This window comes from Protopterus annectens, chromosome 3.part0, assembly GCF_019279795.1.
Source record: "Protopterus annectens isolate FY-2018-M chromosome 3.part0, PAN1.0, whole genome shotgun sequence".
NCBI lineage: Eukaryota > Metazoa > Chordata > Ceratodontiformes > Protopteridae > Protopterus > Protopterus annectens.
Window position 1 is genome coordinate 541722430 of NC_056731.1, and position 13717 is coordinate 541736146.

Consider the following 13717-nt stretch of genomic DNA (forward strand, 5'->3'; position numbering starts at 1 on the left):
TCATATGATTTGCGTAAAAAGATGCTTTCCAGGAAGGCCCAGATGACATTCAACCAGGGCCTTGGCCACCTCTGTTGCCTTCCAAGATAAATTGCCTTTAGATTAAATCTGTGCAGCAGCAGCAGCATGGGCAAATCCTCATACCTTTATTTCTCATTACAAAGTGGATGTGGTCTCCCGGAATAGGGCATCCTTTGGTTCCACAGTCCTGAAGAGTTTGATCCAGTGAGCCACCCAAGAACCAGGTGCTTGGGACGTGGTCCCAACCAGCAAGAATGAAGGCGAGATGGGACAACATAACATAAAGAAGTCATGTTCCTACTATAACGTTCCATGTTTGTTGTCCTTCATCTCGCCTTCCTTCTTGCATCTCCCCCTCCTTCCCCCTTTCTGGAGGTTCGAGAGGAGTTCTTTATTGGTTACACTGGCTTGGTTTCCTGCTGACATACCAGGTTAGTTACCATACATTGTTTTTTCCTCTTTCCTTCCTACCTTGATGTATAAGAGCATAGTAACAATTGTTTTTACTATCTAGGTCTAGTGTGGGCTATTACAAACGAGATCTGGGTAGCTGCCACTAAGCATGTTGGGATAAGGGGTAGCCTCGAGCCAGTAAAAGCTTTCGAGCTATAGTAAATCATCCGAGTCGGAGCCGAGGATCGGCGCCGAACCTAACCAGCAAGAAGGAAGGCGAGATGAAGGATAACAAATATAGAACATTATGGTAGGTACATAACTTCTTTTTTCATATATTTGGGGCAATTCCATGTCTTAACTGTGTTTACTGCAGTGAAATAAACACTGATACTAATTTCATACATCCAATAACAAAGAAAAACTGTGAGATTAGAGCATCTGGCTCCTGTTATACAGAAAACATAGTGTATTTTGCTAACTGTGTTGAATGCCAGTGTTTTTATGTAGGTAAAATGAATGTGAAATTTAAAGAAAGAATTGGAGCTCATCTTTCAGACATTCATAGGAGTGTGGAAACATAATACCCTATTTAAACACATACTAGAAAAAGGCACACAACAAGTTCAAGTTTAGAATTTTGCAAAATATATTTTTAAATTTGCGTGGTGGAGACATTGTAAGTGCCACAGAGCTGCCTGAATATAAATGGATAAACTTCTTTAGGTCTGATACCTTACCTGGTTTGAACTCAGCTAATACTATTACACCTGTTTTGAGAGCCAAGCAAGAAATTATTTGATGGCTTGTAAACATATCTTATAACAGTTTTTACAACATTATGTGTGATGTTATTTTGTTAATATTGTGTATAGATTTGATAGTATAACCCAGCCACTGGGGATGCACAAGCCAGTGCATTCTTTGTGCCGGTCCCAAGCCCGGATAAAGGGGGATGGTTGTGCCAGGAAGGACATTTGGCGTAAAAACTTGGCCAAATTATTCAGGCGGACAGCAGTAAATATTTACATACGGGATCGGTCGAGGCCTGGGTTAACAACGACCACCAGCAGTACTGTTAGCCAACAGGGTGCTGGTGGAAATTGGGCTACTGTTGGCCGAAGGAGGAGAGGAGGTGGAAGGCATGGCCGAAGGCAGGAAGAGAGGAGAAAGGCTAGGACTGTGGTAGTGAGGGTCAGAACTTTGAATGTTGGCAGTATGATATGGTATAGGGAGAGAGCTAGCCGATATGATGGACAGAAGGAAGGTTGGTATATTGTGTGTGCAAGAGACCAGATGGAAGGGGAGTAAGGCTAGGTGTATCAGAGGTGAGTTTAAATTGTTTTATCATGGTGTGGATGGGAGGAGAAATGGTGTAGGAGTTATCCTGAAGGAACAGTATGCTAAGAGTGTTTTGGAGGTAAAAAGAGTGTCAGCTAGAGTGATGTTTATGAAGCTGGAAATTGATGGTGTAATGTTGAATGTTGTTAGTGCATATGCTCCACAAGTTGGGTGTGCGATGGACGAGAAAGAAAAATTTTGGAGTGAGTTGGATGAAGTGGTGATGACTGTACCAAGGGTGAGAGAGTGGTGATTGGAGCAGATTTCAATGGGCATGTTGGTGAAGGGAACAGAGGGGATGAGGAAGTAATGGGTAGGTATGGTATTAAACAAAGGAATGCTGAAGGTCAGATGGTAGTGGATTTTGCGAAAAGGATGGACATGGCTGTGGTGAATATGTATTTTAACAAGAGGGAGGAGCATAGGGTGACATACAAGATGGACACAGGTGGATTATATCTTATGTAGGAGGGCCAGTTTGAAGGAGATTGGAGACTGTAAAGTGGTGACCGGGGAAAGTGTAGTTAGGCAGCATAGGATGGTGGTTTGTAAGATGATGTTGGTGATCAAGAAGAGGAGGAGGAATGTGAGGGCAGCACCAAGGATCAAATGATGGAAATTGAAAAAGGGTAATTGTGAGGTGGAGTTCAGGGAAGAGTTAAGACAGGCACTGGGTGGCAGTGAAGAGTTACCAAATAGCTGGGTACTACAGCAGAGCTAGTAAGGGAGACGGCTAGAAAGGTGCTTGGTATGATATCTGGACAGTGGAAGGATGACAAGGAGACATGGTGGTGGAATGAGGAAGTACAGGAAAGTATACAGAGAAAGAGGTTGGCAAAGAGGAAGTGGGATTGTCAGAGAGATGAAGAAAGTAGACAGGAGTATAAGGAGATGAGGTGCATGGCAAAGGGGGAGGTGGCGAAGGCTAAGGATAAGGCATATGAAGAGTTGTATGAAAGGTTGGACGCTAAGGAGGGAGAAAAGGACCTGTACCGATTGGCTAGACAGAGGGACCGAGTTAGGAAAGATGTGCAGCAGGTAAAGGTGATAAAGGATAATGAGGGAAACATACTCACAAGCGAGAAGAGTGTGTTGAGCAGATGGAAAGAGTACTTTGAGGGGTTGATGAATGAAGAGAATGAGAGGGAGAGAAGGTTGGATGATGTGGGGATAGTGAATCATGAAGTGCAATGGATTAGTAAGGAGGAAGTAAGGATAGCTATGAAGAGGATGGAGAATGGAAAGGCTGTTGGTCCAGATGACATACCTATGGAAGCATGCAGGTGTTTAGGTGAAATGGCAGTGGAGTTTTTAACCAGATTGTTTAATGAAATTTTGGAAAGTGAGAGGATGCCTGAGGAACGGAGAAAAAGTGTTCTGGTACAGATTTTTAAGAATAAGGGTGATGTGCAGAGCTGTAGTAACTACAGAGGGATTAAATTGCTCAGTCGCAGCATGAATTTATGGGAAAGAGTAGTGGAAGCTAGGTTAAGAAGGGATGTGATGATTAGTGATCAGCAGTATGGTTTCATACTGGGAAAGAGCACTACAGATGCAATGTTTGCTCTGAGAGTGTTGATGAAGAAGTACAGAGAAGGTCAGAAGGAGTTGCATTGTGTTTTTGTAGACTTAGAGAAAGCTTATGACAGGGTGCCTAGATAGGAGTTGTGCGTATAGTATGAGGAAGTCGGGAGTGTCAGAGAAGTATGTAAGAGTGGTACAGGATATGTACGAGGGTGACAGCGGTGAGGTCTGCAGTGTGAGTGACGGATGCTTTTAAGGTGGGGGTGGGATTACATCAAGGATCAGCTCTGAGCCCTTTCTTATTTGCAGTGGTGATGGACAGGTAGACAGACGAGATCAAACAGGAGTCCCCGTTGACTATGATGTTTGCAGAAGACATTGTGATCTGTAGTGAGAGTAGGGAACAGGTGGAGGAGACCCTGGAGAGATGGAGATATGCTCTAGAGAGAAGAGGAATTAAGGTCAGCAGGACTAAGACAGAATATATGTGTGTGAATGAGAGGGAGGATAGAGGATGCACGGAGTAGAGGTGGCGAAGGTGGACGAGTTTAAATACTTGGGGTCAATAGTTCAGAGTAATGGTGAATGTGGAAGAGATGTGAAGAAGAGAGTACAGGCAGGATGGAGTGGGTGGAGAAGAGTGTCAGGAGTGATTTGTGACAGACGAGTACCAGTAAGAGTGAAAGGGAAGGTCTACAAGAGGGTAGTGAGACCAGCTATGTTATATGGGTTGGAGACAGTGACATTGACAAAAAGGCAGGAGTTAGAGCTGCATGTGGCAGAGTTAAAGATGTTAAGCTTTGCACTGGGTGTGACAAGGGTGGACAGGATTAGGAATATGTATATTAGAGGGTCAGCCCAGGTTGGAAGGTTTGGAGACAAAGCCAGAGAGGCAAGATTATGTTGGTTTGGACATGTGCTGAGGAGGGATGTTGAGTATATTGGGAAAAGGATGCTAAGGATGAAGCTACTAGGTAACAGGAAAAGAGGAAGGCCTAAGATAAGGTTTATGGATGTGGTGAGAGAGGACATGCAGGTGTTTGGTGTGACAGAGCAAGATGCAGAGGACAGGAAGAAATGGAAACAGATGATCCGCTGTGGCGACCCCTAATGGGAATAATCAAAAGATGATGATGATAGATTTGATAGTATAGAAGAATTGCTGTTAATATTATTTTAATTTAGTCACATGTTTTATGCTGTGTAATTATTAGCTGGCTGACTGTTTAATTAACAATGTTTTCATGATGTGTTTTATGCATTGAAAAAGAGCCTGTCTCTCAAATTCTTTGCTGTTACTATTTTTATTAAAACAAAAGAATAGCACCAATGTTGCGAGTCCACGTACTCTTTTATTGTCACCAAATAGTATAAAAAGTTAAGCGCTTTCGTCAATGAAACCTTGACTTCATCAGAAACTGTTAAAAAGTCACACAGTACATTCTTAAATATCATAAAAAATCCAATGATTGGTGAATAACTGTCACAAGATCAATAAGCTAATTTAAGCAAAGCCATTCTTAAAGACTTATTCTAAAAAACCAATATAACAATACAAATTATAGAAAGTTTCTCCCAACCTAAAAGTAACATTTAAAATCTAAATAATACAACATTGAAGTCTTTAACAAAAATAGAACCATTAACCATTGTTATACTTTAAATAAAGCTGTTAATTAAAATAAAAAAAATTGTGTTTTTAAACAGCTTCTAGGGTGAATACTCAGATAACCATTTAAACCAGGGGAAAGATTTACAGCCAACCTCAGTTGCCACATAAGCTCCTTTTTATATAATAAATTCTGCCAATCCCCTCCTCTAGCCTCTTGTTTTATATAGTCAAGTATTGCAAATCTATAACCTGTATAATGCTCACAATTAATACTATGCTAGTACAAAGCATTAGTTTCTTTTTTATTTTTAATATCGTACATATGTTCGTACATTCTAGTTTTAAGTGTTCTTTCAGTTTTCCCAATGTAGAACGAGTTACAGGTATTACACCTGGCTATATACACTAGTCTACTGGAACGACAGTTACCAGGTAGATAACACTTTTCATTATGTTTTCCAGATAAATCACTGGCTCTTGGAATATATAACAACAATATTTGCATCTACCACAAGGTCTAGTACCTTTTTCTGCTACTTTTTTATTTTTGTTGTCAATAGGTACATTTTGTACTATATTGTATAAGAGCTATATTGTACAATACAAGCTTGTTCAAACTTAATACTATCTGCTTTTCCACTTTTTCCATCATATTTTATAACTTGGTTTTTGTTTTTATCTAAACCCTTACCAAGAAGGGGTGTATATTTTTTCCCCACTGGTCTAAAACTTATTTTAAAGTATTATCTACCAAGCCCGCAGGGTAGCCCCTTTCCAAAAACATACTTCTAAGAAATTCAAATTCACTTTTAACATCTTGATGATGTAGCTAAAGACAGAACTTGTAACTGTAATCATGACACGAATGTATTAAGCAATTTTAAAGTGGTTGCTCCGCCTGGCTCTAATTCTAATTCCCATTGTATTAAGGACCGAACTACAACAACTAATGGGAATTCCTATGCTCACATTTTTGAAAAACACTATTCTTTTTCAGGCACTTCTCGTGGTCTTTCTAATATTCAAAATAAAAAAGAAAATGAATAGCCAATCGCAAGCAGGCGAACTTTTCTGCCTACAACAAGGTAGCGCAAAAATACAGAAATTCTCCAAGATGGTAGGAGATACTCCTCTAGCCCCTAGTCTTAACATTAATATGTTAAAAATACAACACACTATGAATGGTTTTCATATTTTTAACTATACGGAAAAGGAAATTACACCTGAATACTTTTCCTTATTTTCTAAGGGATTTAAATTTGTGCCTACTAAAACACCAGACATAGCTGATATGCTTGTGGAATTGCAGCTATATTTAAGGAAACTTAATTTAAAATTAATACATGCTAAGAATGAAAAGCATACTGTTAATCAAAACAGGATAGATCTTAAGAAAAGTAGTACTTTCAACCCCCCATTTCATCCCCTTGTTAATACGTTTGAGAAGGTTATCAGGGACGAAATTTATAAAATTTGGAGTTGCCATAGAAAAACTTTTTGCAACCTCAACAAAACAGAGAGGGACCTGCTTGACCAATTGAGAAATGATATGAGTATTCGTGTCATGGCTCCTGACAAGGGAGGAGGTATTGTATTATGTAACAGTATTGACTACACTAATGCTATGCAGGAGATTTTGTTCAATGAAAACCATTATTCAGTATGTTCTAGGAATGAGATTCATATAACTTACCGAAGAATTGATAGTTTTCTGTATGAATATTTGATGGATCAAAGAATTGATAAGACAGTTTATGACTTTTTAACCAACTTGCATCCAAAAATTCCTGCTATCTTTGGTATACCCAAAATACATAAGAGTATAGAGAACCCCCCTTTTAGGCCCATAGTAGCGGCAGCTGGATCCAAGACCCACAATTTATCAGTGTTTGTGGACAGGAAGATCAAACATGTGGTTGATTCTTGTCCACACTTGGTCAAAGATTCTTGGGATTTCCTTGGGCAACTTAAAGACAATCTATGGCATGCTGACGTATATCTCTTGACTATAGATGTAATTGATCTTTTTACCTGTATTCCAAAGCGTGAGGGTCTACACTTTTTTGAGGAAACCCTATATAGCTTGTCTAAATTAGACAATGATGAGGTTAAACTGATTAGTGAAATAATGGAAACAATTTTGGATAACAATTACATCTATTTTGAAGGTGAATTTTACCAACAAGTCAGAGGTGTAGCTATGGGGGCTGCATGCACCCCCACCTATTCCAATTTAGTTTTATTGGGATGGGAAAGACAACATTTGTTTAAAAGTAAGTTTTTTGAGAATATATCCTACTATTGCCGCTTCTTAGATGCTATATTTATTTTATGGAAGGGAAATCAGGCTAATATTCCTTTATTTATACAATACTTGAATCAAACTACAGAATTTTTAAAATTTACTTTTCAGTACGATTTCCATGAAATTAACTACTTGGATATCAAAATTATTAAAGATCAAGAAAAATTTACATCTAGGGTGTATAGAAAACTCAAAAGAAGAGTATTATTAAAGGACAAGCCGTTAGGGTAGCAAGGATGACATCTTTGCATCAAGATGTTAAAAGTGAATTTGAATTTCTTAGAAGTATGTTTTTGGAAAGGGGCTACCCTGCGGGCTTGGTAGATAATACTTTAAAAGAAGTTTTAGACCAGTGGGGGAAAAAATATACACCCCTTCTTGGTAAGGGTTTAGATAAAAACAAAAACCAAGTTATAAAATATGATGGAAAAAGTGGAAAAGCAGATAGTATTAAGTTTGAACAAGCTTGTATTGTACAATATAGCCCTTTATGTCAACAGCTAAAAAAAGTAATGCAGAAAAATTGGAGTATTTTTAAAGTAGATCATGAGGTATACAAAGTGGTAGGAGATGTACCTTTTTTTACTACCAAGATTGGACCAAATATTAAAAGAATTTTGGAGGGAGTACAAAATGTACCTATTGACAACAAAAATAAAAAAGTAGCAGAAAAAGGTACTAGACCTTGTGGTAGATGCAAATATTGTTGTTATATATTCCAAGAGCCAGTGATTTATCTGGAAAACATAATGAAAAGTGTTATCTACCTGGTAACTGTCGTTCCAGTAGACTGGTGTATATAGCCAGGTGTAATACCTGTAACTCGTTCTACATTGGGAAAACTGAAAGAACACTTAAAACTAGAATGTACAAACATATGTACGATATTAAAAATAAAAAAGAAACTAATGCTTTGTACAAGCATATTATTAATTGTGAGCATTATACAGGTTATAGATTTGCAATACTTGACTATATAAAACAAGAGTATAGAGGAGGGGATTGGCAGAATTTATTATATAAAAAGGAGCTTATGTGGCAAATGAGGTTGGCTGCAAATCTTTCCCCTGGTTTAAATGGTTATCTGAGTATTCACCCTATTTTAAAAGAAAAAGCAGAAGCTGTTTAAAAACACAAATATTTTTTTATTTTAATTAACAGCTTTATTTAAAGTATAACAATGGTTAATGGTTCTATTTTTGTTAAAGACTTCAATGTTGTATTATTTAGATTTTAAATGTTACTTTTAGGTTGGGAGAAACTTTCTATAATTTGTATTGTTATATTTGTTTTTTAGAATAAGTCTTTCTTCAAGAATGGCTTTGCTTAAATTAGCTTATTGATCTTGTGACAGTTATTCACCAATCATTTGATTTTTTATGATATTTAAGAATGTACTGTGACTTTTTAACAGTTTCTGATGAAGTCAAGGTTTCATTGACGAAAGCGCTTAACTTTTTATACTATTTGGTGACAATAAAAGAGTACGTGGACTTGCAACATTGGTGCTATTCTTTTGTTTTACTGTTTTTGGAGCACTGATTTACCACCATTCATTTTGGTGTACTATTTTTTATTAAATTGTACAAACGTGGGAGCATGGTATGTTTGATTGCTACTTTCCTGAGGGATTCAGGTTACCCCTATCTAGACAAACTTCTTTTTCTGACCAGCTGTTAAACGCTGAATTAGCCATTCACTTTCTTCAAAGTCTGGGATTCACTATAAATTTCAAAAAATCTAGTCTTACCCCTACTCAGGACCTCATTTTCTTATGGTGCAGGTTAAGGACAGATGTGATGATGGTTAACCTCCCCTCAGACAAGGTTCTCTATCTTACAGGCTACATAGACCCTTCTGCCTCTTCCATCCATTTCAGCCAGGGAATTTCTAAGACTGCTCGGATTCATGGCTTCCACAATTCCCATGCTGCCTTTTGCAAAGCTGCACTTGAGGAAGTTTCAGTGGTTACTGAAGACAGCTTAGTCTCAACATGCTCATCCTTTGGATGTCTTGGTCCCTCTTCTCTCTTGCCTGAAAACAGAGCTCCATTGGTGGATCCAGCAGCTATCTCAGAATCCAGGCCTTCCTCTTCTCATACGTCAGCCTTCTCTGCAGCTTTTCACAGATCCCTCAGACCTAGGTTGGGGAGCACCCTTTGCTACCAGCAAGTTTCGGTCTCTTTGGTCTCCTACTCAACAGAGGGAGCACATAATCTTGGAGATAAGAGCCCTGATTCTGGCCTTGCAAACTTTTCACCCTCTTTTCTTACCAGGTTCTCTCAAGATTCTTACAGACAATACCACTGTCCTCTGGTACATAAACAAGCAAGGCGGGACCAAATCTTACCTTTTTTGTCACCTAGCCCTCCAGGCATGGGAGCTGGCTATCCAGTACAAGGTAATACTTCATGCTGTATACCTTCGCTTAGCTCAGAATTCAGTGGCAGATTCATTAAGCAGATTCATGACACAATCCCACGAGTGGATGCTTCACAGGGATGTGCTCCTGGACCTAGTTCACCAGTGGGGTACTCCAGAAGTGGATCTTTTTGCCTCCCCTCAGAACAGACAGCTTCCTGTCTTTTGTGCCAGGATACCTCACCCTCAGTCTTGGAAGGTGGATGCTCTCTCTTTTTCATGGAAAGTTCTGCTGAATTCAACAGGACAAACCAGAAATCGTGCTGATGACCCTCTTTTGGCCAAGACAGTACTGGTTCTCTCTTCTTCTGCAATTAGCCAGGAGCCATCACCACAAGTTGCCTTACTGGTTGGACCTACCCACACAGGACAAGGGATCATCGATCCACCCACATCTGTTAACTCTACAGTTGACCCTGTGGGTGATCAACTTCTGATTCCTTTCAGGCATCCTTTCTCACAGGACATATTTAGGGTTTTGCAGGAGACCAGGAAACCTAATACTAGAAAATTTTTCATTTCCAAATGGAAAAGATTTTCAGTTTGGTGCCAGGAAAAAAAAAAAAAAAAGACCCACGTTCTGCGGACATTAGAGTAGTGCTTTCTTACCTGTGTGAATTGCTTAACACTGCTCTGTCTTATTCCTCAGTGAAAGTCCACTGCTCTGCTTTGTCTGCTTGTTTGCCATTGACACCTCCATTAGCTTCCAGGCTGGAGGTTAAACTTTTCCTTAAAGGCGTCCTACACATGAAACCTCCCAGGAAACCAGTGCCTCCTCCTTGGGAATCTCAACTATGCTTAGAGAAGCTTACCAAGGGTACCTTTGAACCACCAGCCTCTGCTTCTCTAAATCTTGGGACTTGGAAAACAGTGCTTCTGGTAGCCTTGAGTTCTGCTGGAAGGGTTTCTGAGAATCAGGATTTGAAGGCTTCCCCTCCTTTCTTGGTGTTTCACAAGGATAGAGTGTCTTTGAGAACTAACCCATCTTTCATGCCTAAAGCGGTGAATGAGTTGTCTCTTAATCAGTCCATTCAGTTGCTCACCTTTTTTCTTTCACCACAATCCTCTAGTGAAAGGAACTTTCATTTCTTAGATGTGGATAGGCAACTGAGATTTTACCTAGACAAAACAAAATCTGTAAGGAAGTCAGATCAACTTTGTATCCTTTCATCCCAGAGCTGTGGGTTTACTTCTTTCCAAACAATTTCTTCTTGGATTTCTAAAGCTATTGTGTTTTGCTACGACTTTCATTGGAAATCTCTACCATCCTCTGTGAGAGCTCACTCTACTAGATCTGTTGCCTCTTCAGAAGCTTTCTTTAAAGGTTTGGATACCCATTCCATTTTAGAGGCTGCTACTCAGTCATGTGTTCATACTTTTACTAAACATTACAAGTTTGGTACTATTTCTAGATCCAGGGCAGGGTTTGCTAGAGCAATTTTGCATGGATTTATAGAAAATGTTTCTTCACTTTCTTCCTCTACTCTCTCCTCCTCCCTGGGCTCCTTCTGAGCTTTTACACTCTCCCATATGTAAAGAATACTGCAACATTGAATAGAAGGACACAGAATAGTTGTGTAAAACCTTACTATAACCATAGATGTCCTTCTCATCTGTGTTGCAGAATTCTGTCCCACCAACCTTCCCCCTTACAACTTGTTTCTTCTTAGGATTACTACTTTTTTTGTTTATCCTTTGGACTCTTGTTCCTAATGGGGCTAACTTATTCTGAGGATGGTGCATGTGGACGTCCCTTTTATGGCTGAAGTTGTCAGTACCTACGTGCGGTGTGTCACGTACTGACAGTGGCTATAAGCTTTTGTATACAAGCCAGACATCGGGTCGATGAGTGGATACAATCCATATGTAAAGAATACTGCAACATAGAAGAGAAGGATAGCTATGGTTGTGGTAAAATTTTACACAGCTAGTCTTTCTTTCCTAGTACAGCTGTTAATTCTATGGATTTCGGAACTGCTACCTCTTCTCAGCAATGAGTGGATTTTGGAAGCTGGCTTAACTCAGACATTAACTTAGAGGTACCGGACACTCTGGAGCATTTAAGCTCCTATTCTGATATGTTGAAATTATTTAAATATCAAAATATTATGCTGGATAATACCTTTCTTAAAGAATGTTTAAACAGGAAACAGGTGCCAAAGGGCTTAAGGATGTTCAAATACCTAAATAATAGGGTGTGTTTTCCATCATGAATTAATGGGCATGTTTGATGGATGGGGGGTTTGAATTAATGAGAGCTTTGACTAACAACGACATATTTGTGTTGTCTGAGTGGCTCAGTGATCTCGCTCATTTAAACAATGCCATTACTAATGATTTATTGTATACATTGAAAGATAATTAAAGTAAATATTATTTGGTGTTCAGGAAAGTGAATGAGAAGATTAATGCCTCAACAAGGGGAAAGGTTTTAAAGTTGGAAAGAGACAGAAGAGGTTATTTGAATAATTCCATTTGGAATGATGTGGTTAGAAGTAAAAAAAATATATATATATATGTATCCTTTAAAGGGCTCTTTAGTTTTTAAAACCAAGAGGTTAACCCTGACTGCCGTGATGTTGACCCTATTGCAGAAGAGAGTAATGAAATTAATTTTCAAGACCCTTAAAGTTTCTCCCATTAAGATGGTCTCAGAGAATACAGAAGTATCACTGTCAGCAGGTGGAACGGGCCCATCTGAGCCAGGCTCCACAGTTTATAGGACGGTGAGGGTGTGGGGAGAAGGGGAATAAAACAGTTTTTGTATTCTTGAGCATCCCAACAGAATTATTTTTGAACAGGACATTTTTAAACTTTAAAGTTATGTTCACCTGCACCTTAATTACACACATTTTTACATTTAAAAAAAATGTTTTTTCTTTGTACCCACCCATTCTTTTAATATTAGCAGAACTCTTATTGATTTTAAGCTATTTCTTCAGAAGGTTAACCTCAAATTGTTATACCAGCATGAGAATGGAACTTCTGTTAACTCCTGTTTTTGAGAGAGAGTACTTTTAATCCTACCTTCCCCAGTCCTACAAAAGTTTGAATCCTTGGTGGAGCAGGACATGAGGTGCTTGGTTGACAAATACATCTTTAGAACTACTAATTTGCAACTAACAGAGAACAGAAGAATGCTCTGAATGAACTAAAGAAGGTTTTGAATAGATTAATTTAAAACAAAACTGTACATGTGATGAAACCAGGTAAAGGGGATGACTCCTGGAAAGAGCCAAGGCTTTAGTATGCTGGCTGGTCATTTGTCTAAGAATACTATAACAGTGAAAAGTAGGACATGTACTGTTGTGGTCAGATCTTACACAACTGTACTGCATTTTACTTTGTGTTTGTTCTGCAAGGCATTTTCCAGATGTGCATAGATTGCTCTGCTTCTGTCTGTGCACTTTTAATTGTGATGCACAAATACAAAGCTCTCTTTTAACATTCCTAGCTTGGTACCCAACATTCTCAGTTTGAAGTGGTGACACAGTCACTCCTCTCTCTGTTCTGATAAGATTGTCACACTCTATCCATCCTAATGAACGTCAGACACTATGCTCATTCACACGAAGCAGCATTTTCATCGGCATCTTAGTGCTCAACATTTATGACTGATAAATTGTAGGTATCTGCCAGTAATTGGAATATTTTTGTTTGCCATTTTTATTTGTTTGGAATTATCTAGTTAGCAGGTAAAAAAAAAAATCTGTGACATTGTAAAGGTGTAGTTTATAAATAGCTGAACTGTCATCTAAATTTGCTCCAAGTATTCCGTCAAGATATGTTTTCTTAAAGATAATTCCCTCGCTGTCTCATGTACTTAACCTAAAAATATGCACAGCATTATTTTAGATATGTTTAGGAGAGGTGAGCAAGTTTTGAAGGACTCTGAAGCAAAGTAGTATGGTAGTGTGGACTTTTTGCTAAAGAATGGTAGCTTACATTTGCTACAGATGGTTCTGTCTGAAAATAAATTACTTCTGTATAAAATTCATACTTGCCACTGTCAGTTTTATAGAAGGTTCTGGGACTCCAGTATGTTAGCTGTAGCTGTCATTGCCTTTAGTGCCCTTCACCTGCTCTTCAGTTGTTCAGTAA

At 38.7% G+C, this 13717-nt stretch overlaps 1 protein-coding gene across 20 annotated transcripts in view; it reads left to right on the forward strand.

Annotated features, from left to right (window-relative positions):
* Window positions 1-13717, forward strand: part of CLASP2 (cytoplasmic linker associated protein 2) — a 7203062-nt gene that overhangs the window by 6179941 nt on the left and 1009404 nt on the right. The gene's annotated exons all lie outside the window — the stretch shown is intronic.